Source organism: Mobula birostris, unplaced genomic scaffold (genome assembly GCF_030028105.1).
Source record: "Mobula birostris isolate sMobBir1 unplaced genomic scaffold, sMobBir1.hap1 scaffold_673, whole genome shotgun sequence".
Taxonomy (NCBI): Eukaryota; Metazoa; Chordata; class Chondrichthyes; order Myliobatiformes; family Myliobatidae; genus Mobula; species Mobula birostris.
In genome coordinates this window covers 35,467-58,024 of record NW_027278392.1, presented here as the reverse complement: position 1 = coordinate 58,024, position 22,558 = coordinate 35,467, and the positions used below count along the sequence as shown (strand labels likewise).

At 45.4% G+C, this 22,558-nt stretch overlaps 1 long non-coding RNA gene across 1 annotated transcript in view; it reads right to left on the bottom strand.

Moving 5' to 3' along the window:
• LOC140193650 (uncharacterized) overlaps positions 1–22,558 on the bottom strand; it is a 45,243-nt gene that overhangs the window by 9,776 nt on the left and 12,909 nt on the right. Inside the window, exon 2 of the long non-coding RNA XR_011884908.1 lies at positions 15,170–15,206. This is a non-coding gene — a long non-coding RNA (uncharacterized lncRNA). The remainder of the gene's footprint in view (positions 1–15,169; positions 15,207–22,558) is intronic.

The window sequence follows — 22,558 nt, the reverse complement described above, 5'->3', positions numbered from 1 at the left end:
CATTCAGATAATAATCTGTTTCCCTATTTTTGCCACCAAAGTGGATAACTTCACATTTATCCACATTAAATTGCAACTGCCATGAATTTGCCCACTCACCCAACCTATCCAAGTCACCCTGCATCCTCTTAGCATCCTCCTCACAGCTAACACTGCCACCCAGCTTCGTGTCATCCGCAAACTTGGAGATGCTGCATTTAATTCCCTCATCCAAGTCATTAATATATATTGTAAACAACTGGGGTCCCAGCACTGAGCCTTGCGGTACCCCACTAGTCACCGCCTGCCATTCTGAAAAGGTCCCGTTTATTCCCACTCTTTGCTTCCTGTCTGCTAACCAACTCTCCACCCACACCAATACCTTACCCCCAATACCGTGTGCTTTAAGTTTGCACACTAATCTCCTGTGTGGTACCTTGTCAAAAGCCTTCTGAAAATCCAAATATACCAGAGAATTCCCTCTCCTCCAGGTCACATGCAGTCTAGCTTTGGAAATACATCTCCATTCCTTTGTTGATGATGGGTTTAAATTCTGGAACTCATCCATCCTTGGTGCATCATGGCCGCTTGGAACACAACGGTTAAATCTAAACATTCCCTATCAGGGAAATGGGTAACAGTGCACATTTACAATGAGTGAACAGCTTCTGGGCCCAACACAGTGATGCAATCATTAGGAAGGCAACCCCAGCGTCTATACTTCATTGGGAGTTTGAGAAGATTTATGACACCAAAGACTCTAACAAATTTTGACAGATTTACCGTGGAGAGTATTCCAACTGGCTGCATCACCATCTGGTATGGAGGCTCCAGTGCATAGATTTGAAAGGGGATCTAGAGAGTTCTACACTCAGTCAGCTCCATTATGGGCACTAGACCCCCGCCATTGAGAACATCTTGAAAAGGCTGTGCCCCAGGAAGACGGTATCCATCATTAAGGACCCTCACCATCTTATTGCTACCATCGGGGTTGAGGGACAGGAGCCTGAAGACCCACACTCAATGCTTTAGGAACAGCTTCTTCCCCTTCACCATCAAGTTTCTGAACCCAAGACCTCTTCCTGAATTCTCCCCCTTTTTTCCCACTATTCAGTAATTTAATGTGACTTACAGTAATTTTTCTGTATTGCATTGTCCTGCTGCCACAAAACAACAAATTTCACGACCTGTGTTAGTGACAATAAACCTGAGTCTGATTGCGATGTAGTGGTTGAACAGGTCTCCTGTTTCCATGCAGGACCCTCCCCTCGAGGCCACCTCTGCTCTCTGCACCAGTGTTTCATCCGATGCTGGAGATGGCAAGATGTAAGAGGGCTGACCGTAATCGACTTGCTAGTTTATTTTTACTTGTTCTCTAATATGAAGTAGCAGCTTAAAGGCTGTATTGATTTTCTTAATGGTTTCCACAACCAAGCAAATAAAAAACCATTGTCTCGGCTAACAAGCCAGATAACAAACAGGTTAAAAAAAAGAATTCTATGCACAAAATCAGAATCAGAATCAGAATCAGGTTTAATGACATCAGCATATGCTGTGAAATTTCTTAACTTTGTGGCAGCAGTACAATGAAATAAGATGATAAATATAGAAAAACAAATAAATAGACTACAGTAAATACAGTGGCATGCAAAAGTTTGGGCACCCCGGTCAAAATTTCTGTTACTGTGAATAGTTAAGTGAGTAGAAGGTGAACTGATCTCTGAAAGTCATGAAGTTAAAGATGAAACATTCTTTTCAACATTTTAAGCAAGATTGTGTATTATTTTTGCTTTTGTACAGACTGAGAAAAAGGAAAGGAGCACCATGCAAAAGTTTGGGCACCCCCAAGAGATTTGAGCTCTCAGATAACGTTTACCAAGGTCTCAGACCTTAATTAGCTTCTTAGGGCTATGGCTTGTTCACAGTCATCGTTCGGAAAGGCCAGGTGATGCATATTTCAAAGCTTTATAAATATTCTGACTCCTCAAACCTTGTCCCAACAATCAGCAGCCATGGGCTCCTCTAAGCAGCTACCTAGCACTCTGAAAATTAAAATAAATGTTCCCACAAAGCAGGAGAAGGCTATAAGAAGATAACAAAGTGTTTTCAGGTAGCCATTTCCTCAGTTCATAATGTAATTAAGGCAGTTAACAGGAACAGTGGATGTCAAGCTGAGGTCTGGAAGACCAAGAAAACTTTCCAAGAGAACTCATAGGATTGCTAGAAAGGCAAATCAAAATCCCTGTTTGAGGGCAAAAGACCTTCAGGAAGATTTAGCAGACTCTGGAGTGGTGGTGCACTGTTCTACTGTGCAGCGACACCTGCACAAATATAACCTTCATGGAAGAGTCATCAGGAGAAAACCTTTCCTACATCCTCACCACAAAATTTAGTGTCAGAAGTTTGCAAAGGAACATCTAAACAAGCCTGATGCATTTTGGAAACAAGTCCTGTGGACTGATGAAGTTAAAATAGAACTTTTTGGCCACAATGAGCAAAGGTATGTTTAGAGGAAAAAGGGTGCAGAATTTCATGAAAAGAACACCTCTCCAACTGTTAAGCACGGGGGTGGATCGATCATGCTTTGGGCTTATGTTGCAGCCATTGGCCCGGGGAACATTTCACTGGTAAAGGGAAGAATGAATTCAATTAAATACCAGCAAATTCTGGAAGCAAACATCACACCGTCTGTAAAGAAGCTGAAGATTAAAAGAGGATGGCTTCTACAACAGGATAATGATCCTAAACACACCTCAAAATCGACAATGAACTACCTCAAGAGGTGCAAGCTGAAGGTTTTGCCATGGCCCTCACAGTCCCCTACCTAAACATCATCGGAAATCTGTGGATAGACCTCAAAAGAGCAGTGCATGCAAGACGGCCCAAGAATCTCACAGAACTAGAAGCCTTTTGCAAGGAAGAATGGGTGAAAATCCCCCAAACAAGAATTGAAAGACTCTTAGCTGGCTACAGAAAGTGTTTACAAGCTGCGATACTTGCCCAAGGGAGTGTTCCTAAGTACTGACCATGCAGGGTGCCCAAACTTTTGCTTTGGGCCTTTTCCTTTTTCGTTATTTTGAAACACTAAAAGATGGAAATAAAAAAGTAATCTTGCTTAAAATATTAAAGAAATGCGTCATCTTTAACTTCATGCATTTTGGAAATCAGGTAATCTTTTACTCGCTTAGCTATTCACAGTAACAGAAATTTTGACCGGGGTGCCCAAACTTTTGTATGCCACTGTATATGCATATTAAATAGTTAAATTTTAAAATATCAGTGCAAACACAGAGTAATAAAAAAAAGTGAGGTAGTGTCCAAGGGTTCAATGTCTATTTAGGAATCGGATAGCAGAGGGGAAGAAGCTGTTCCTGAATCGCTGAGTGTGTGCCTTCAGGCTTCAGCACCTCCTTCCTGATGGTAACAATGAGGAGAGGGCATGTCCTGGTGATGGGGATCCTTAATAATGGATGCTGCCTTTCTGAGGCACTGCTCCTTGAAGATGTCTTGGATGCTATGGAGGGTAGTGCCATTAAGGAGATGACTAATTTTCAACTTTCTGTAGCTTCTTTCAGCCCTGTGCGGTAGCACCCCCCGCCCCTCATACCAGACAGTGATGCAGCCTGTCAGAATGGTACATCTGTAAATGTTTCAGCTGATAAACCAAATCTCCTCAAACCCCGAATGAAATACAGCCGCTGTCTTGCCTTCTGCATTGATATGTTAGGACCAGGTTAGATCCTCAGAGATATTGACACCCAGGAACTTGAAATTGCTCACTCTCTCCACTTCTGATCCCTCAATGAGGATTGGTTTCTATTCCCTAATCTCACACTTCGGAAGTCCACAATCAGTTCTTTGGTCTTACTGATGTTGAGGGCAAGGTAGTTGCTGCAGCACCACTCACCCAGCTGGTACACCTTGCTCCAGTAGGCCCTCTTGTCTCCATCTGAGATTTTAGTGATCTGAGTTCACTAAAGCACCGCTGTCTCTACATGTCAAAGACAACTTGCCGCTCAATACATCGCAGGTGCATCTGCTCCCGCTACCGACTGGAGGCTCTGCTGTCATCAATGATCCCCCCCCTACCCCCCCGTCTGGGACATGCCATCTTCTCGCAGCCTTCATCGGGCAGGAGGTACAGAAGCCTGAAGTGCCAAACCACCAGCTTCAAGGACAACTACTTCCTTTCAAACATTCAGTTCTTGAACTAGCCAGCAAAACCTTAATCACTACAGTTCAGCAACATGATGACCACTTTCTGCTCAAATTTACCTTTTTGTTCTAACTGTATATATTTTCTTGGTGTATGTTTAATATTTAATTTATGAATGCTGCTTTCTCATTCTTTGTGCCTGTGATGCAACTGGAAGTAATCTTTGTACACCGGTACTTGTGTAAATGACAATAGACTCCACTTTGACTACTTGCCAGGTTTAGACCATCCTGGTGGGATGTGATGATAGGTGAGATCAGGTCAGAAGGAAGATGGGTGCATGGGGGAGAGGGAATGATGTAAGAAGCTGGGATGTGATAAGTCATAAGACATAGGAGCAGAATTAGGCCATTCAGCCCTTCAAGTAGGCTCTGCTATTACATTACGGTTGATCCATTTCCTTCTCAGCCCCAACCTCCACCCTTTTCCTTGTAAGCCTTCATGCCCTGACTAATCAAGAATCTATCAACCTCTGCCTTAAATATACCCAGTGACTTGGCTCCACAGCCGCCTGTGGCAATGAATTCCACAGATTCACCACCCTCTGGCTAAAGAGATTCCTTGTCATCTCTGTTCTAAATGGGCATCCCTCTATTCTGCAGCTGTACCCTCTGGTCCTAAACTTCCAGAAGAATAGGTGGAAGAGATAAAGGACTGAAGAAGAAGGGATCTGACAGGAGAGGTCAGTGGACCATGAAAGAAAAGGATGGAGGAAGGGCACCAGGGTGAGGTGACAGGCAGGCAAAGAGAAAGGATGAGATGGAAACCAGAGTGGGGAATGGAAAAGGAGCGAAAGGGTGGGGGGCAAACTTACTGGAAGTTAAAGAAATTAATGTTTATGCCATCAGTTTGGAAGCTACACAGATGGAATATGAGGTGTTGCTCTCCAGCCTGAGAGTGGCTTCATCATGGCATTGGAGGAGGACCTGGACTGGGAATGAAAGTAGCATTAAAATGAGTGGCCATGGGGAAAACCTGCCTTGTGTGGCAGATGGAGCAAAGGTGTTCGACAGAGCACATTATTCCTGGGAGTTCAGGTTAGCTGGAATCAAACCCACTGATAACCCATGCCTGTCAAATTCCCATTGCAGAGAGATTTGATTCCTTATTGTGCTAGATATTAGAAGGATTTGAAATTGGGCCATAATTTTCAAGAGTCATTTCAGAATCCATTATGGAAAAGGTTCAGAGTTATTCATTTATAAAGTGGTGTTTCTGATTCTTGGATTGTGGATCAATACATCAGTGTCAAGGTCTCTGCCATGACTGGCTCAAACTAGATTAAAATCTTTTCGTGAAATACCTTGTAGCATTTTGAATTCACTTTCTATATATATGCAGCACAGAGCTTATATTTTCTTAAACTGCTTAATTCTGTGAGGGCCCTGACACCATGATTTATATCCAGGGAGTCAAATGCTATTTTTCAGTGTTTCCTTGGCTGAGGATGTAGCTGTCTGACTTGGTTCTCAACTATCAAGTGGGGGCAGTGATTGTCCACCAAAACCATTCTCGCCCCAGATATTACCAGCTTGGTTGTCATCATTCACTGTGACTGAAGCACAGAGCAGGAGAGGAGGAGATCTGTAGCCAGTCCACTGGATCATAGCCCATCTTCAATTGACCCTATCTATCCATCTCCCCAAACGGACAAACCTATCTGCCTATCTATCCATTAACCCCATCTGTCCATTAACATCTGTCCATTAACCCCATCTGTCCATTAACCCCATCTGTCCATTAATCCCATCTGTCCATTAACCCCATCTGTCCATTAACATCTGTCCATTAACCCCATCTGTCTATTAACCCCACCTGTCAATTAACATCTGTCCATTAACCCCACCTGTCAATTAACATCTGTCTATTAACCCCATCTGTCCAATAGCGTCTGTCCATTAATCCCATCTGTCCATTAACAACTGGCCATTAACCCCATCTGTCCACTAACCCATTAAGTAAAAGCAGACGTTTTCCCCTGAGGTTGGGTGAGACTAGAACTAGGTTAATGGTGAAAGATAAAACATTTAAGGAGAACTTGAGGGGGAACTTCATCATTCAGGGGGTGGTGAGAGTGTGGAATGAGCTGTCAGTGGAAATTGGATGAAGGTTTGATTTCAACGTTTAAGAGGAGTTTGGGTAAGTACATTGACGGGAGCTGTGTAGAGGGTAATGGTTCAGGTGCAGGCCAATGGGACTATGCAGAGTAACAGTTTGTCATGGATAAGGTAAGCTGGTCAGCCTTTCTGAACAGCAGTGTCCTATAACTATGACTCCTGGGTTCATGAACGATTCAGATATCTGATGGCAGAGGGGAAATAGCTGTTCCCTGCATTGTTCAGTGTGAGTCTTTAGGCTCCTGTACCTCCTCCCTGATGGCAGTAACAAGAAGAGGGCATGTCCTGGATGGTAAGGATCTTTAGCAATGGATGCATCATAGCTTGGTATTGCAACTGGTCTACCTGTGACCATAAGAAACTGCAGAGGGTTGTGGACACAGCTCGTCACTTCATGAAAACCAGACTCCCTTCCATGGACTCTGACTGCACTTCCTACTGCCTTGGGAAAGCAGCCAACATAATCACCCCAGACATCCTCTGTCCTCCCCCTTGCATCAGACAGAATAGAGAAATGTTTAAGAGCATGTCCCACCAGACTCGGGGACAGCTTCTATCCGAGCTGGAATGGAAGTTGCAGAAGTTGCAGAACCGGGGCCTTTGTACCTCCCTCTGCAATTGGATCCTTGACTTCCTAACCAGAAGATCACAATCTGTGTGGATTGGTGATAACATATCCTCCTCACTGACGATCAACACTGGCGCACCTCAGGAGTGTGTGTTTAGCCCACTGCTCTACTCTCTATATACACATGACTGTGTGGCTAGGCATAGCTCAAATACCATCTATAAATCTGCTGATGATACAACCATTGTTGGTAGAGTCTCAGGTGGTGACGAGGGCACATGCAGGAGTGAGATATGCCAACTAGTGGAGTGGTGCCACAGCAACAACCTGGCACTCAAAGTCAGTAAGACGAAAGAGCTGATTGTGGACTTCAGGAAGGATAAGACGAAGGAACATATACTAATCTTCATAGAGGGATCAGAAGTGGAGAGAGCGAGCAGCTTCAGGTTCCTGGGTGTCAAGATCTCTGAGGATATAACCTGGTCCCAACATATTGATGTAGTTATAAAGAAGGCAAGACAGCAGCTATACTTTATTAGGAGTTTGAAGAGATTTGGCAAGTCAACAAATACACTCAAGAACTTCTATAGTTATACGATGGAGAGCATTTTGACAGGCTGCATCACTGTCTGGTATGGAGAGGCTACTGCACAGGACCAAAAGAAGCTGCAGAAGATTGTAAATCTAGTCAGCTCCATCTTGGGTACTAGCCTACAAAGTACCCAGGACATCTTTAGGAAGCGGTGTCTCAGAAAGGCAGCATCCATTATTAAGGACCTCCAGCACCCAGGGCATGCCCTTTTCTCACTGTTACCATCAGGTTGGAGGTACAGAAGACTGAAGGCACACACTCATCAACTCAGGAACAGCTTCTTCCCCTCTGCCAACCGATTCCTAAATGGACATTGAATCTTTGGACACTACCTCACCTTTCTTTAATGTACAGTATTTCTGTTTTTGCACATTTTTTAAATCTACGTAATTGATCTGCTTGTTTATTTATTATTATTATTACTATTATTTTACTTTTTTTCTCTCTGCTAGTTTATGTATTGCATTGAACTGCTGCTGTTAAGTTAACAAATTTCACGTCACATGTTGGTGATAATAAACCTGATTCTGATTCTGATTCTGGACCTCTCATATGTCAAAAGGTGACCTCTTGATCTCCCAATCTACCTCGTTGTGGCCCTTACACTTTACTAGTCTAGACACGCACTTCTCCGTAATTGCAACACTATAATCTGCATTATGTGTTTTAATATCTCAATATAATTATGCATGGAAAATGCATGCATATGCATACATCATTTATATGGTACATACATATCATATACATGATCTGTATATGATGCATAATGAATTACACACATCACATGCATGATACTTACTGTACTTATTATGTATGTGCTTCTTTAAGGTTGTTATAGCTGGGGGTGATAGAGCAGATGAATTCCCATTACCTATTACATGCTACCAATGGTGTGTACCTCAGATAGCTTCTGACAACCAGTCCAGCTCCTGGCCTTCATGATTGGCTTGGCTACTAAGCCCAGTGGAACCATTTCTACTGACAGGAGAAAGGGCAAAGGTGAGTTTCTGGCACCTTAAAACCAGTTGCTTCAGGCAGATAGTGCTCATCTACTCATCTAGGAGGAGAAAACTCTGATCTCAAACCTTGCAGCTATACTCACTTATGGGGAAGGCTTTGGGAGTAAACCCCGAGGGAAAAACAGAGCTGGAGGCCCTAAGGCAATCCCACATTGAGCTCAATGCTGACTGGCAACTTCTGTAATGCTGCTGGTATCAAACTGTATCAGTCTTCTCAAGAAAGATCTGTTTATTTGCACCATGCCTCAATCAAAACAACTCTCAGAGGAGCTGAGGAGAAGAGTTGTAGAGATGCATGAAGTTGAAAAAGGCCACAAAAACATTTCTAAAGATTTGAGCATTCGTCAGTAAGAGAAACTGTCTACAAATGGAGAAAACTCAGTACTCTTGCAACTCTTCTTAGGAGTGGGCATCCTGCAAGGATCATACCAAGAGCACAATGTGCAGTGCTGAAGGAGGTGAAAAAAAACCCAAAGGTAACAGCAAAAGGCCTGCAGAAATCTCTGGAACTTTCTAAAGTTTCTGTTTATGAGTCTCTGTTTATGAAAAAAAACACTGAACATGGAAGGAAACCACAGAGGATGAATGCTCTCCAAAATAAAACATTGCTGCATGTCTCAAGTTTGCAAAAGTCCACCTGGATGTTCTACAACACTTCTGGGACAATGTTCTGTGGACAGATGAGACAAAAGTTGAACTTCTTGACAAAGATGCACATTGCTATGTTTGAAGGAAGAAGGGCACTGCACATCAACACCAAAACCTCATCTCAACTGTGAAGCATGGTGGAAGGAGCATCATGGTTTGGGGCTGATTTGCTGCCCCAGGGCCTGAGCAGCCTGCAATTGTTGAGGGAACAATGAATACAAAATTGTATCAGAACATTTTACAGGAGAATGTTAGGGTAGCAGTCCATCAGCTGAAGCTTAATAGAAGTTGGATAATGCAACAAGACAATGATCTGAAAGACAAGAGTAAATCAACAACAGAATGGTTTAAAAAGAAGACAATTCCTGTTTTGGAATGGCCAAGTCTAAGTCCTGACTTCAATCCTATAGAAATGTTGTGGAAGGACCTGAAGCTAGAAGTTCATGCAAAGAAACCCACCAACATCCCAGAGTTGAAGCAGTTTTGTATGGAGGAATGACCTGAAATTCCTCCAAACCAATGTGCAGGACTGATCAACAGTTACTGGAAATGTTTGATTGAAGTTACTGCTGTACAAGAGGGTCACACCAGTTACCGAAAGGTTCACATACTTTTTCTAACTAATACATGTAATATTTTGGATCATTTTTCTCAATAAATAAATGAACAAGTATAATGTTTTTGTGTTATTTACTTAATTGTGTTCTCTTTATCTGGAAACATAGAAAACCTACAGAATGAGACAGGCCCTTTAGCCCACAAAGCTGTGCTGAACAGGTCCTTACTTTAGAAATTACCTAGGATTACCCATAGCCCTCTGTTTTCCTAAGCTCCCTGCACCTATCCAGGAATCTCTTAAAAGACCCTATCATATTCTCCTCCACCACCGTCGCCGGCAGCCCAGGTTAGGCAGGGAAGTGGAGGGGGAGGCTGGTTGACATTCTCAGAGCTGCAGTTCAATCCTTTGTTAAAAGGAAATGTAGATGCAATCACCTTATATTCTGTCTGGGTAGCGTCCTACCCGACGGCATGAACAGAATGAGGCCACTCTCAGGTTGGAGGAGCAATACCTCATATTCTGCCTGGATAGCCGTCCAGCCTGACAGTATGAACATCGATTTCTCCAACTTCTGGCAACTTCTCTCCCTCCCTTTCTCTCTTTATTCATTCCCCATTTATCTCCTCTCTCACCTCTACTCCTCCTCATCGGTCCATCATCTCCCTCTGGTGCCTCCTCCTCCTCCCCTTCCTCCCATTGTCCACTCTCTTCCATCAGATTCCTTCTTCGTCAGCCCTTTACCTTTTCCACCTCTCATCTCCCAGCTTCCCATTTCATCCCACCCACCTACCTTCTCCTTCACCTGGCTTCTAGTTTGTACTCCTTCCCTTCCACCCCCCGATCACCTTCTTATTCTGGCTTCCTTCCCCCTTCCTTTTCTGATACAGGGATTCTGGCCGAAATGTCGAATCTTTAGTCCTCTCCTGCTCAGTTCCTCCAGCATTTTGTGTGTGTTGCTCTGAACTTCCAGCATCTGCAGAATCTCTTGTGTTTAAGGTCAACTCATATACCAAATGGGTAGACTCCAACCTGATGGCACGAACATTGATTTCTGTAACTTCTGGCAATTTCTTCCCTCTCTTTCCATTCCACGTTCTGGCTTCCCTCTTACCCTGTCCCTTCTCCACAGCTGCCTATCAACTCCCTCTCGCCCCCCTCCTCCTTTCTTTTCTCCCATTGTCCTCTTTCCTCACCTATCAGATTCCTTCTTCTTCAGCCCTTTACCTCTTCCACCAATCACCTTCCAGCTTCTTACTTCATCATCCCTCCAATCAGATTCCTTCTTCAGATTCATTTATCTATCACATGTACATCGAAACATACAGCGAAATACGTTGTTTGTGTTAACGACCAAGACAATCTGGGGATCTGCTGGGGAGGGCGGGGGCTGCCTGTAAATGCTGCCACACGTTCCTGTGTCATGCCCACAATGTTCAGCACCACCACAGAAAAACAAGCTCATTTCCCCACTCCCATCTACCCACCCACCCATCCACACAGAGAGTCCTCCAGCCCCAAGACAGGCTGTCTCCGGGCCTCCAGCTTCTACTGGACTTGACAACTCTCAGGGATCGAGCCTCCAGCTGGACTGGCAGACTCAGAAACTCGAGGCTTCGTCCGTTGGGCCTCAAGATGGTGGGTATATGGAATGAACTGCCAGAGGAAGTGATAGAGGTGGATTCTCCAGTAAACCCTTAGTACAATTTGGACAGGCTCATGGGTGGGAAAGCTGTAGAGGGATATGGGCCAAACAGAGGCCATTGAAACTAGCATAGATGGGAATCTTGTCTAGCATGAACGAGTTGGGCCAAAGGGCAGCTTCTGCACTGTATGAGTGTACAACTCTAGATGGAGCCTTAGCCTGACTTATCCTAAATGCATCTCCACTGATGGTACGGCTCTCCCTTGGTGCTGGTCACAAGCACCGACTCTGTTACAGGGTCTACGTGCCCCTGCGGACAAGCTGCATAGCGGCTTCGACAATTGCGCTTGTTGGTATGCATGTTCCAGCTAATTGCTGTCTCATTATGGTGGCATAAAACTCCCTTTTTTGTTTAGTCTTGTTGAGACTTGACCAAAAGCACAGTAACATTTAATCTCCCTGCTTACCCTTGTCCATACCTGGGGAGGAGGACTACCGTTTTGCAGACCCTGGAAAGGAGCGATATTCATTTAGAAACATAGAAACATAGAAAACCTACAGCACAATACAGGCCCTTTGGCCTACAAAGCTGCGCCGAACATGTACTTACTTCAGAAATTACCTTGGGTTACCCATAGCCCTCTTTTTCTAAGCTCCATGTACCTATCCAGGAGTCTCTTAAAAGATCCTATCGTATCGGCCTCCACCACCGTCACTGGCAGCCCATGCCACACACTCACCACTCTCTGCGTAAAAAACTTACCCCTGATATCTCCTCTGTACCTACTTCCCAACACCTTAAAACTGTGCCCTCTCGTGCTAGCCATTTCAGCCCTGGGAAAAGCCTCTGACTATCCACACGATCAATGCCTCTCATTATCTTATACACCTCTATCAGGTCACCTCTCATCCTCCGTCACTCCAAGAAGAAAAGGCCGAGTTCACTCAACCTATTCTCATAAGGCATGTTCCCCAATCCAGGCAACATCCTTGTAAGTCTCCTCTGCACCCGTTCTATAGTTTCCACATCCTTCCTGTAGTGAGGTGACCAGAACTGAGCACAGTTCTCCAAGTGGGGTCTGACCAGGGTCCTATATAGCTGTAACATTATCTCTCAGCTCTTGAACTCAATCCCATGATTGATGAAGGCCAATACACCGTATGCCTTCTTAACCACAGAGTTAACCTGCACAGCTGGTTTGAGTGTCCTATGGACTCGGACCCCAAGATCCCTCTGATCCTCCACACTGCCAAGAGCCTTACAATTAATACTATATTCTGCCATCATATTTGACCTACCAAAGTGAACCACCTCACACTTACCTGGGCTGAACTCCATCTGCCAGTTGTCAGCCCAGTTTTGCATCCTATCAATGTCCCGCTGTAACCTCTGACAGCCCTCCATACTATCCACAACACCCCCAACCTTAGTGTCATCAGCAAATTTACTAACCTATCCCTCATCCAGGTCATTTATAAAAATCACAAAGAGTAGGGGTCCCAGAACAGATCCCTGAGGCACACCACTGGTCACCGACCTCCATGCAGACTAAAACCTATCTATAACCACTCTTTGCCTTCTGTGGGCAAGCCAGTTCTGGATCCACAAAGCGATGTCATATAATCATATAACAACTACAGCATGGAAACAGGCCATCTCAGCCCTTCTAGTCGTGCTGAACTCTTACTCTCACCTAGTCCCACCGACCTGCACTCAGCCCATAACCCTCCATTCCTTTCCTGTCCATATAGCTGTCCAATTTAACTTTAAATGACAACATCGAACCTGCCTCAACCACTTCTGCTGGAAGCTCTTTCCACACAGTTACCACTCTCTGAGTAAAGAAGTTCCCCCTCATGTTACCTCTAAACTTTTGCCCTTTAACTCTCAACTCATGTCCTCTTGTTTGAATCTCCCCCATTCTCAATGGAAAAAGCCTATCCACGTCAACTCTATCTATCCCCCTCATAATTTTAAATACCTCTATCAAGTCCCCCCTCAACCTACTATGTTCCAAAGAATAAAGACCCAACTTGTTCAACCTATCTCTGTAACTTAGGTGATGAAACCCAGGTAACATTCTAATAAATCTTCTCTGTACTCTCTCTATTTTGTTAACATCTTTCCTATAATTCAGTGATCAAAACTGTACACAATACTGTAAATTTGGCCTCACCAATGCCTCATACAATTTCAACATTACATCCCAACTCCTAGACTCAATATTCTGATTTACAAAGGCCAGCAAACCAAAAACTTTTTTCACCACTCTATCCACATGAGATTCCATCTTCAGGGAACTATGCACCATTATTCCAAGATCCCTCTGTTCTACTGCGTTCTTCAATGCCCTACCATTTACCATGTATATCCTATTTTGATTAGTCCTACCAAAATGTAGCACCTCACATTTATCAGCATTAAACTCCATCTGCCATCTTACAGCCCACTCTTCTAACTGGCCTAAATCTCTCTGCAACCTTTGAAAACCTACTTCATTATCCACAACTCCACCTATCTTAGTATTATTTGCATACTTACTAATCCAATTTACCACCCTATCATCCAGATCATTAATGTATATGACAAACAACACTGGACCCAGTACAGATCCCTGAGGCACACCACTAGTCACTGGCCTCCAATCTGACAAACAGTTACCCACCACCACTCTCTGGCATCTCCCATCCAGCCACTGGTGAATCCATTTTACTACTTCAATATTAATACCTAACGATTGAACCTTCCTAACCAACCTTCCGTGAGGAACCTTATTAAAGGTCTTACTGAAGTCCATATAGACAGCATCCACTGCTTTACCCTTGTCAACTTTCCTACTAACTTCTTCAAAAAATCCGATAAGATTTGTCAAACATGACCTTGCATGCACAAATCCATGTCCCCTTGGATCCCAATGCTTCCTTACTTTCTCAATAAGCCTTGCATGGGGTACCTTGTCAAATGCCTTGCTAAAATCTACATCTACTGCTCTACCTTCATCAATGTGTTTAGTCACATCCTCAAAAAATTCAGTCAGGTTCGTAAGGCATGACCTGCCTTTGACAAATCCATGCTGACTATTCCTAATCATATTATGCCTCTCCAAATGTTCATAAATCCTGCCTCTCAGGATCTTCTCCATTAGCTTACCAACCACTGAAGTAAGACTCACTGGTCTATAATTTCCTGGGCTATCTCTACTCCCTTTCTTGAAAAAGGGAATAACATCTGCAACCCTCCAATCCTCCGGAACCTCTCCCATCCCCACTGATGATGCAAAGACCATCGCCAGAGGCTCAGCAATCTCCTCCCTCACCTCACACAGTAGCCTGGGGTACATCTCGGCCGGTTCCAGTGACTTGATGTTTTCCAAAAGCTCCAGCACATCCTCTTCCTTAATAGCTCTATGCTCAAGCTTTTCAGTCCAACTTTCATGAAAAGCTGATTACTTTTTAGGTCATACTTATGCAGAAATAGTGAAAATTGTACTGGGTACACAAACTTCCTAGCATCACTGTATGCATGCATCATATACATGACACATACATAGTGTATGTAGTGGCCTCTACTGGTCAGGGCTGACCGTGGATGTTGTGCCCTAGTTGTGTAGATACACAAGCCAGGGCTGTACAATATGAAAGAGCAAGCTGTTGTCCATGTAGCAAGTTCACCCCCCCCCCACTCAGCTGATGAACACAAAGAAATGGCACAGACTGGGCAAGTGTCATATATATCAATGGTTTTTAACTGTATCTCTTTATATGTGACAATAAGCTGACAAAAAAAATTAATTATGAAATTCTGTTGTCTCTCTGTCAAAATTCTTACCCATTTGAAATGGGGAGGAGCGTTTCATGCCATCATCCTGAAATTTAAAGAAAAAGATAAAGGTTAGCCTCACATGTACAGTGTATCACAATGTTAAAACATACTGTGAAAAGCGTCGTTTCTGGCAACGACCAACACAGTCCGAGGATATGCTGGGGGAAGCCCGTAAGTAGCTGATAGAAGCGGGGAAGAAGCTGTTCTTGAGTCTAGTCATCTGGGCTTTCTAGCTTCTGCATCTTCTCCCAGAAGAAACAAGAGAGAAAAGAGGGCTTGTCCCGGATGGTAAGGTTCTTCAGTGATGGATGCCGCTTTCTTCAGGCACCGCATCTTGAAGATATTCTCAGTGGCGGGGAGAGATGTTACTGAGGCTACAATCTTCTGCAGCCACTTGTGATCCTCAGCACTGGAGCCTTCATACCTGGCTGGGATGCAACCATTGCACATCCATCGAAATCTGTAAGTCTTTGATGACGTACCAGTTCTCCTCAATTCATTTTATCCCATTAGTTGCTGCTCGACCTGCAGCGTTCAGCCTGTGGCTGCATGCTGCATGTCCATAAGCAAGATTTGTGCTTTTCACATCTTTACCTGGGAGCAGAGATCAGACCTGGATCCCAGAGTCCCACCTGTCAGAGTAGCTTTGAACAGATTCCTCTTGAGGTTGACGCTGGAACACTTCCTTGTGTTCTCCAGTTCACTCACCAGCCTTTAACGTCCAGGAATCCCATTAGAGCTTAAGACACGGCAAGATCTAGCTGTATAACACAAAAGTGACAGCTAGGAATGGAACAATCGATATGTCTTTTCCAGAGAAGATCCCTTGACTTACATTAGTGTTCTTTATTCTTATTTTTGATTTCTATTTAGAGATACAGCATGGTAACTGGCCCTTCTAGCCCAAAAAGCCTGTGCTGCCCAATTACACCCATGTGACCAATTAACCTTGGACGTTATATTGAAGATGTAAAAGACATTGGTGAGGCCTAATTTGGAGCATTGTGTGCAGTTTTGGTCATCTACCTACAGGAAAGATATAAATAAGATTTAAAAAGTGCAGAGAAAATTTACGAGGATGATGCCAGGACTGGAGGATCTAAGTTATAAAGAAAGATTGAGTAGATTGGAACTTTATTCTCTCAAATTTTAGAAGATTGAGGGGAGATTTGATAGAGGTATACAAACTTATGGGGAGTATTGATTGGGTAAATGCAAGCAGCCTTTTTCCACTGAGGTTGGGTGAGACTACAACTACAGGTCATGGGTTAAGGGTGAAAGGTGAAATATTTAAAGTGCACATGAGAGGAAATTTCTTCACTCAGAGGGTGGTGATGATGTGGAACGAGCTGCCAGCAGAAGTGGTGGATGCGGGTTCAATTTCAACATTTGAGAGAAGTTAAGATAGAAATGTGGATGGGAGGGATATGGAGGGAAATGGAGGGCTATGGTCTAGGGATGGGTCAATGGGACCAGACAAGGGTTTAGATAGGTACGTGGATGTGAGGGGAATGCAGGGCTATGGTCCAGGTCCAGGTCAATGGGTCTAGGCAATTTAAATGATTTGGCATGGACTAGATGGACTGAGGTGCTACACATGCCCTTACACTTCCTCCCTTACCACCATTCAGGGCCCCAGACAGTCCTTCCAGGTGAGGCAACACTTCACCTGTGAGTCGACTGGGGTGATATACTGCGTCCGGTGCTCCCGATGTGGCCTTCTATATATTGGCGAGACCTGACACAGACTGGGAGACCGCTTTGCTGAACACCTACGCTCTGTCCGCCAGAGAAAGCAGGATCTCCCAGTGGCCACACATTTCAATTCTACGTCCCGTTCCCATTCTGACATGTCTATCCACGGCCTCCTCTACTGTAAAGATGAAGCCACACTCAGGTTGGAGGAACAACACTTTATATTCCGTCTGGGTAGCCTCCAACCTGATGGCATGAACATTGACTTCTCTAACTTCCGCTAATGCCCCACCTCCCCCTCGTACACCATCTGTTATTTATTTTTATACACACATTCTTTCTCTCACTCTGCTTTTTCTCCCTCTGTCCCTCTCACTATACCCCTTGCCCATCCTCTGGGTTCCCCCACCCCCTTTTCTTTCTCCCTAGGCCTCCTGTCCCATGATCCTCTCGTATCCCTTTTGCCAATCAACTGTCCAGCTCTTGGCTCCATCCCTCCCCCTCCTGTCTTCTCCTATCATTTTGGATCTCCCCCTCCCCCTCCCACTTTCAAATCTCTTACTCACTTTTCCTTCAGTTAGTCCTGACAAAGGGTCTCGGCCCGAAACATCGACTGTACCTCTTCCTAGAGATGCTGCCTGGCCTGCTGCGTTCACCAACAACTTTAATGTGTGTTGCTTGAATTTCCAGCATCTGAAGAATTCCTGTTGTTTGGTCTTTTTGAATCACTGATTTTGTGAATCATTGAGCCTTGGAAGGAAATTTGCACCCAAAAAGTGAACTGATGAAGGCAGGAAAAAGAACAGTAGAAACTGCACATTTTTGGTTTAAATGACCGGAAGGGTACACTTGCCTTTGCTGAAATACAGAAAGTTCAGTTGCTGGGATATGGATGTTGTTGTGTTGGAAGTGATGGAGTAGAGTGGCTGCTAATCCTCTGAGCTCAGAAGGAGCAGAGTTTATCTCACTGGGGTGTGCACACTGCTTCAGAGGGCTGGAAATGGGCTGTTTCTCTTGGCTGGTGAGCTAACTGAAAGATTAGTCTTAAACACAAAATACTCTGCAGATGCTGGGGTCAAAGCAACACTCATAACACGCTGGAGGAACTCAGCAGGTTGGGCAGCATCCATGGAAACATTCAGTCAATGTTTCAGGCCGGACCCTCCATCAGGACTGAAGAGGGAAGGGGCAGAGGCCCTATAAAGAAGGTGGGGGGAGGGTGGGAAGGAGAAGGCTGGTAGGTTCCAGGTGAAAAACCAGTAAGGGGAAAGATAAAGGGGTGGGGGAAGGGAGGCAGGGAGGTGATAGGCAGGAAAGGTGAAGAAGGAATAGAGGAAAACACAATGGGTAGTAGAAGGAGGCGGAACAATGAGAGAGGTGATAGGCAGCTGGGGGAGGGGGCAGAGTGAAATAGGGATAGAGGAAGGGAGGGGGAGGGAATTACCGGAAGTTGGAGAAATCTATGTTCATACCAAGGGGCTGGAGACTACCTGGACGGTATATGAGGTGTTGCTCCTCCAACCTGAGTTTAGCCTCATCATGGCAGTAGAGGAGGCCATGTATGGACATATCTGAATGAGAATGGGAAGCAGAGTTGAAGTGGGTGGCTACCAGGAGATCCTGTCTGTTGTGGCAGACGGAGCGGAGGTGCTCAACGAAGCGGTCCCCCAGTCTGCATTGGGTTTTACCGATGTAGAGGAGGCCGCACCAGGAGCACCGAATGCAATAGATGACCCTAACAGACTCACAAGTGAAGTGTTGCCTCACCTGGAAGGACTGTTTGGGGCCCTGAATGGTGGCAAGAGAGGAGGTGTAGGGACAGGTATAGGACTTACGCTTACAGGGATAAGTGCCGGGTGGGAGATCCATGGGGAGGGACGTGTGGATCAGGGAGTCATGGAGGGACCTATCCTTGCGGAAAGCAGAGAGAGGTGGAGAGGAAAAGATGCCCTTAGTGGTGGGGTCCTGTTGAAGGTGGCGGAAGTTGCGGAGGATGATGTGCTGGATCCGGAGGCTGGTGGGGTTGTAGGTGAGGGCAAGGGGAACTCTGTCCCTGTTGTGATGGCGGGAGGATGGGGTGAGAGCCAAAGTGCAGGAAATGGAGGAGATGCGGGTGAGGGCATCATTGATGACGGTAGAAGGGAAACCACGATCCTTAAAGAAAGAGGACATTTGAGGTGTCCTGTAACGGAAAGCCTCATCCTGGGAGCAGATGCGGCAGAGATGGAGGAATTGGGAATTGGGAATGGTATTTTTGCATGTGGCAGGGTGGGAAAAGGTATAGTCGAGGTAGTTATGAGAGCTAGTGGGCTTGTGGAAGATGTCAGTGGACAGTCTGTCTCCAGAGATGGAGACCGAGAGATCGAGAAAGGGGAGAGAAGTATCTGAGATAGACCAAGTGAATTTGAGGGCTGGGTAGAAGTTTGAAGTTAAAGTCGATGAAATTGACGAGCTCAGCATGGGTGCAGGAAGCAGCACCAATGTAGTTGTCAATGTAGCGAAGGAAAAGTTGGGGAGCAGTACCAGAATAGGTTTGGAGCACAGACTGTTCCACATAACCAATGAAGAGGCAGGCATAGCTAGGGCCCATGCAAGTGCCCATAGCTACACCCTTGGTCTGAAGAAAGTGGGAAGAGTCAAAAGAGAAGTTATTAAGTGTGAGTACTAGTTCCGCCAACCGGAGGAGGGTAGTGGTGGTGGGGAACTGGTGAGGTCTATTGACCAGAAAGTAGCGGAGGGCTTTGAGGCCTTCTTGATGGGGAATGGAGGTGTATAAGGATTGGACATCCATATTGAAAATGAAGCGGTCGGGACTGGGGAACTGGAAGTTATTGAAGAGGTGGAGGGCATGGGATGTATCCCGGATGTAGGTGGGGAGAGACTGAACTATGGGTGACAAAATGGAGTCCAGGTAGGCAGATACAAGTTCGGTGGGGCAGGAGCAGGCAGAAACTATGGGTCAACCGGGACAGTCAGGCTTGTGGATCTTGGGGAGGAGGTAAAACCGAGCAGTGCGGGGTGTGGGAATTATGAGCTTAGTGGCTGAGGGTGGAAGGTCTCCGGAGTTCATAAGGGCGGTGATGGTGAAGGCGACAATGGTTTGATGTTTTTTGGTGGGGTCCCGTTCCAGTGGTAAGTAAGAGGGGGTGTCAGAGAGCTGACGTTTGGCCTCAGTGAGGTAGAGGTCCGTCCACCAGACTACTACAGCACCACCTTTGTCTGCGGGTTTGATGGTGAGGTTGGGATTAGTGTGGAGAGAGTGGAGGGCAGTGCGTTCAGAGGGAGTGAGGTTGGAACAGGACAGAGGAGTGGTGAAGCTGAGATGGTTGATGTCTCAGCGACAGTTGGAGATAAAAAGATCGAGTGCAGGTAGAAGGCCCGGGCGGGGTGTCCAGGAGGAGGAGGAGGGTTGAAGACGGGAGAAGGGGTCATTAGTAGGGGGAGGGGAACCCTTGCCAAAGAAACAGGCTCGGAGACGTAGGCGACGGAAGAAGAGTTCAGCATCATGGCGGGCACGAAACTCACTGAGGTGTGGACGGAGGGGGACAAAAGTGAAGCCCTTGCTAAGGACAGAACGTTCTGCCTCAGAGAGGGGAAGGTCAGAGAGGATGGTGAAGACACGGCAAGGAGTGGGGCCGGGGTCAGAGGAGGGTAAAGAGTGGGAGGTTTCAGGAGGGAGGAAGGGGTTGGGATATTCAGGGAGAGCGGGGTTAGAGGAGGATGAGGGATCAGAGGAATGGAGGGGCAATGAGGGGTAGAGGAAAAGTTGGGAGTCACGGGGAGGAAAGAGGGTAGTGGAATTCTCTACCTTCCAGTAATTCCCTCCCCCTCCCTTCCCCTATCCCCATTTCACTCTGCCTCCTCCCCCAGCTGCCTATCACCTCCCTCATGGTTCCACCTCCTTCTACTACCCATTGTGTTTTCCCCTATTCCTTCTTCACCTTTTCTGCCTATCACCTCCCTGCTTCCCCTCTCCCACCCCTTTATCTTTCTCCTTACTGGTTTTTCACCTGGAACCTACTAGCCTTCTCCTTCCCACCCCCCCCCCACCTTCTTTATAGGGTCTCTGCCCCTTCCCTCTTCAGTCCTGATGAAGGGTTCCGGCCCAAAACGTTGACTGATCATTTCCACGGATGCTGCCCAACCTGCTGAGTTCCTCCAGCGTATTGTGAGTTTTGCTGAAAGGTTAGTCTGAAGGGTAGAGATGGGAACACATTTCTCCATTCAGTGATACCTGAATCCTCAGTACACCCCCTCCCAGACAACTCGAGCATCAAGATTTGACCATGTTCAACACTGATATCCATGGACTCTTAGAAATTTGGGGTTCAAGGAGAAAGTGGAATTGGCACAGTGGTTAGCACAATGCTGCAGTGCTCTATAACTCTGCAATGGAGATTTTCAAAGATCCATTATACTTCAAGTGAAGACACATCTCCTCATTTTATCTCAAATATCCAACCCTTCATCATAACCTCTACCTTTTGGTAACTTTCCCACAATATGATCGTGACTGGGAACACTGTCTCGATGCCAAAAAATAGCAACGTGGAGCAATTTCTTGGCACTGGATTGTTTTTTTCTGCTGCTGTCTCCAGCCAGTATCGTATCATCCTTCAGAAAGCAAGAGAGCAGATTCCTAAAAACTGTTTCTGGGGTTCCATGTGGAGAGTAATTAATGGAGATGAATTCAAAGCCAAAGAGGGGAACACAGTCTGCCTTGTCTGACGAGACTAGCAGGAGTCTGACTGAGTGATTCAGGGATAAAATCAAAACATGTCAATCACTTCATCTACCTTCGGTTTTCCCTACAGAATTCTGCTTCTCATTAAACTGATTTTATTTGTTATTACTGACTGCCTTTATCGACTTCAACCACAACAGCAAAACTTGGAAAGGTCAATTGACTTTTGGAATTTCAAACAAATTTTGCCATCCAGTATTCTGGATAACTTCACTCACCTCGACACTGAACTGATTCCACAAACACCTTCAAAGATTTGACAACTCATGAACTCAGGTTTTTTTTGTGTTTGCAGTTTGTCTTCCTTGCACATTGGCTGTATGTCTGCTTTTGTTTGGTCTGTAGTTTTTCATTGATTCAATTGCATTTCTTTGTTCTACTGTGAATGCCTGCAAGCAAATGAATGTCAGGGTGGTATATATTACAGTATACGTTATCGTCATTGTCGTCATGCGCCATGTCATATGGCGTAGATGATCATGGTCTCATGACCATGATGTTTATGGCAATTTTTTTCGACAGAAGTGGTTTGCCATCGCCTTCTTCTGGGCAGTGTCTTTACAAGACTGGTGACCCCAGCCATTATCAATACTCTTCAGGATTGTCTGCCTGGTGTCATTGGTCACATAACCAGGACTTGTGATCTGCACCAGCTGCTCATACGACCATCCACCACCTGCTCCCATGGGTTCATGTGACCCTGATGGGGGGTGAGGCGCTGAGCAGGTGCTACACCTCACCCGAGGGTGACCTGCAGGCTAGATGAGGGAAGGAGTGCCTTACCCCTCCTTTGGTAGAGACATATCTCCACGCTCCCCCTCCCCACCAACAGGATATGTACGTTGATAATAAAACTACTTTGAACTGTCAGCCATTTCAATTTTTTAGATTTATTTTTGTGGATACAAAGATCCCTGGTAAAGCCAGTGTTTATTTACACACACTTGCTGCTCTTG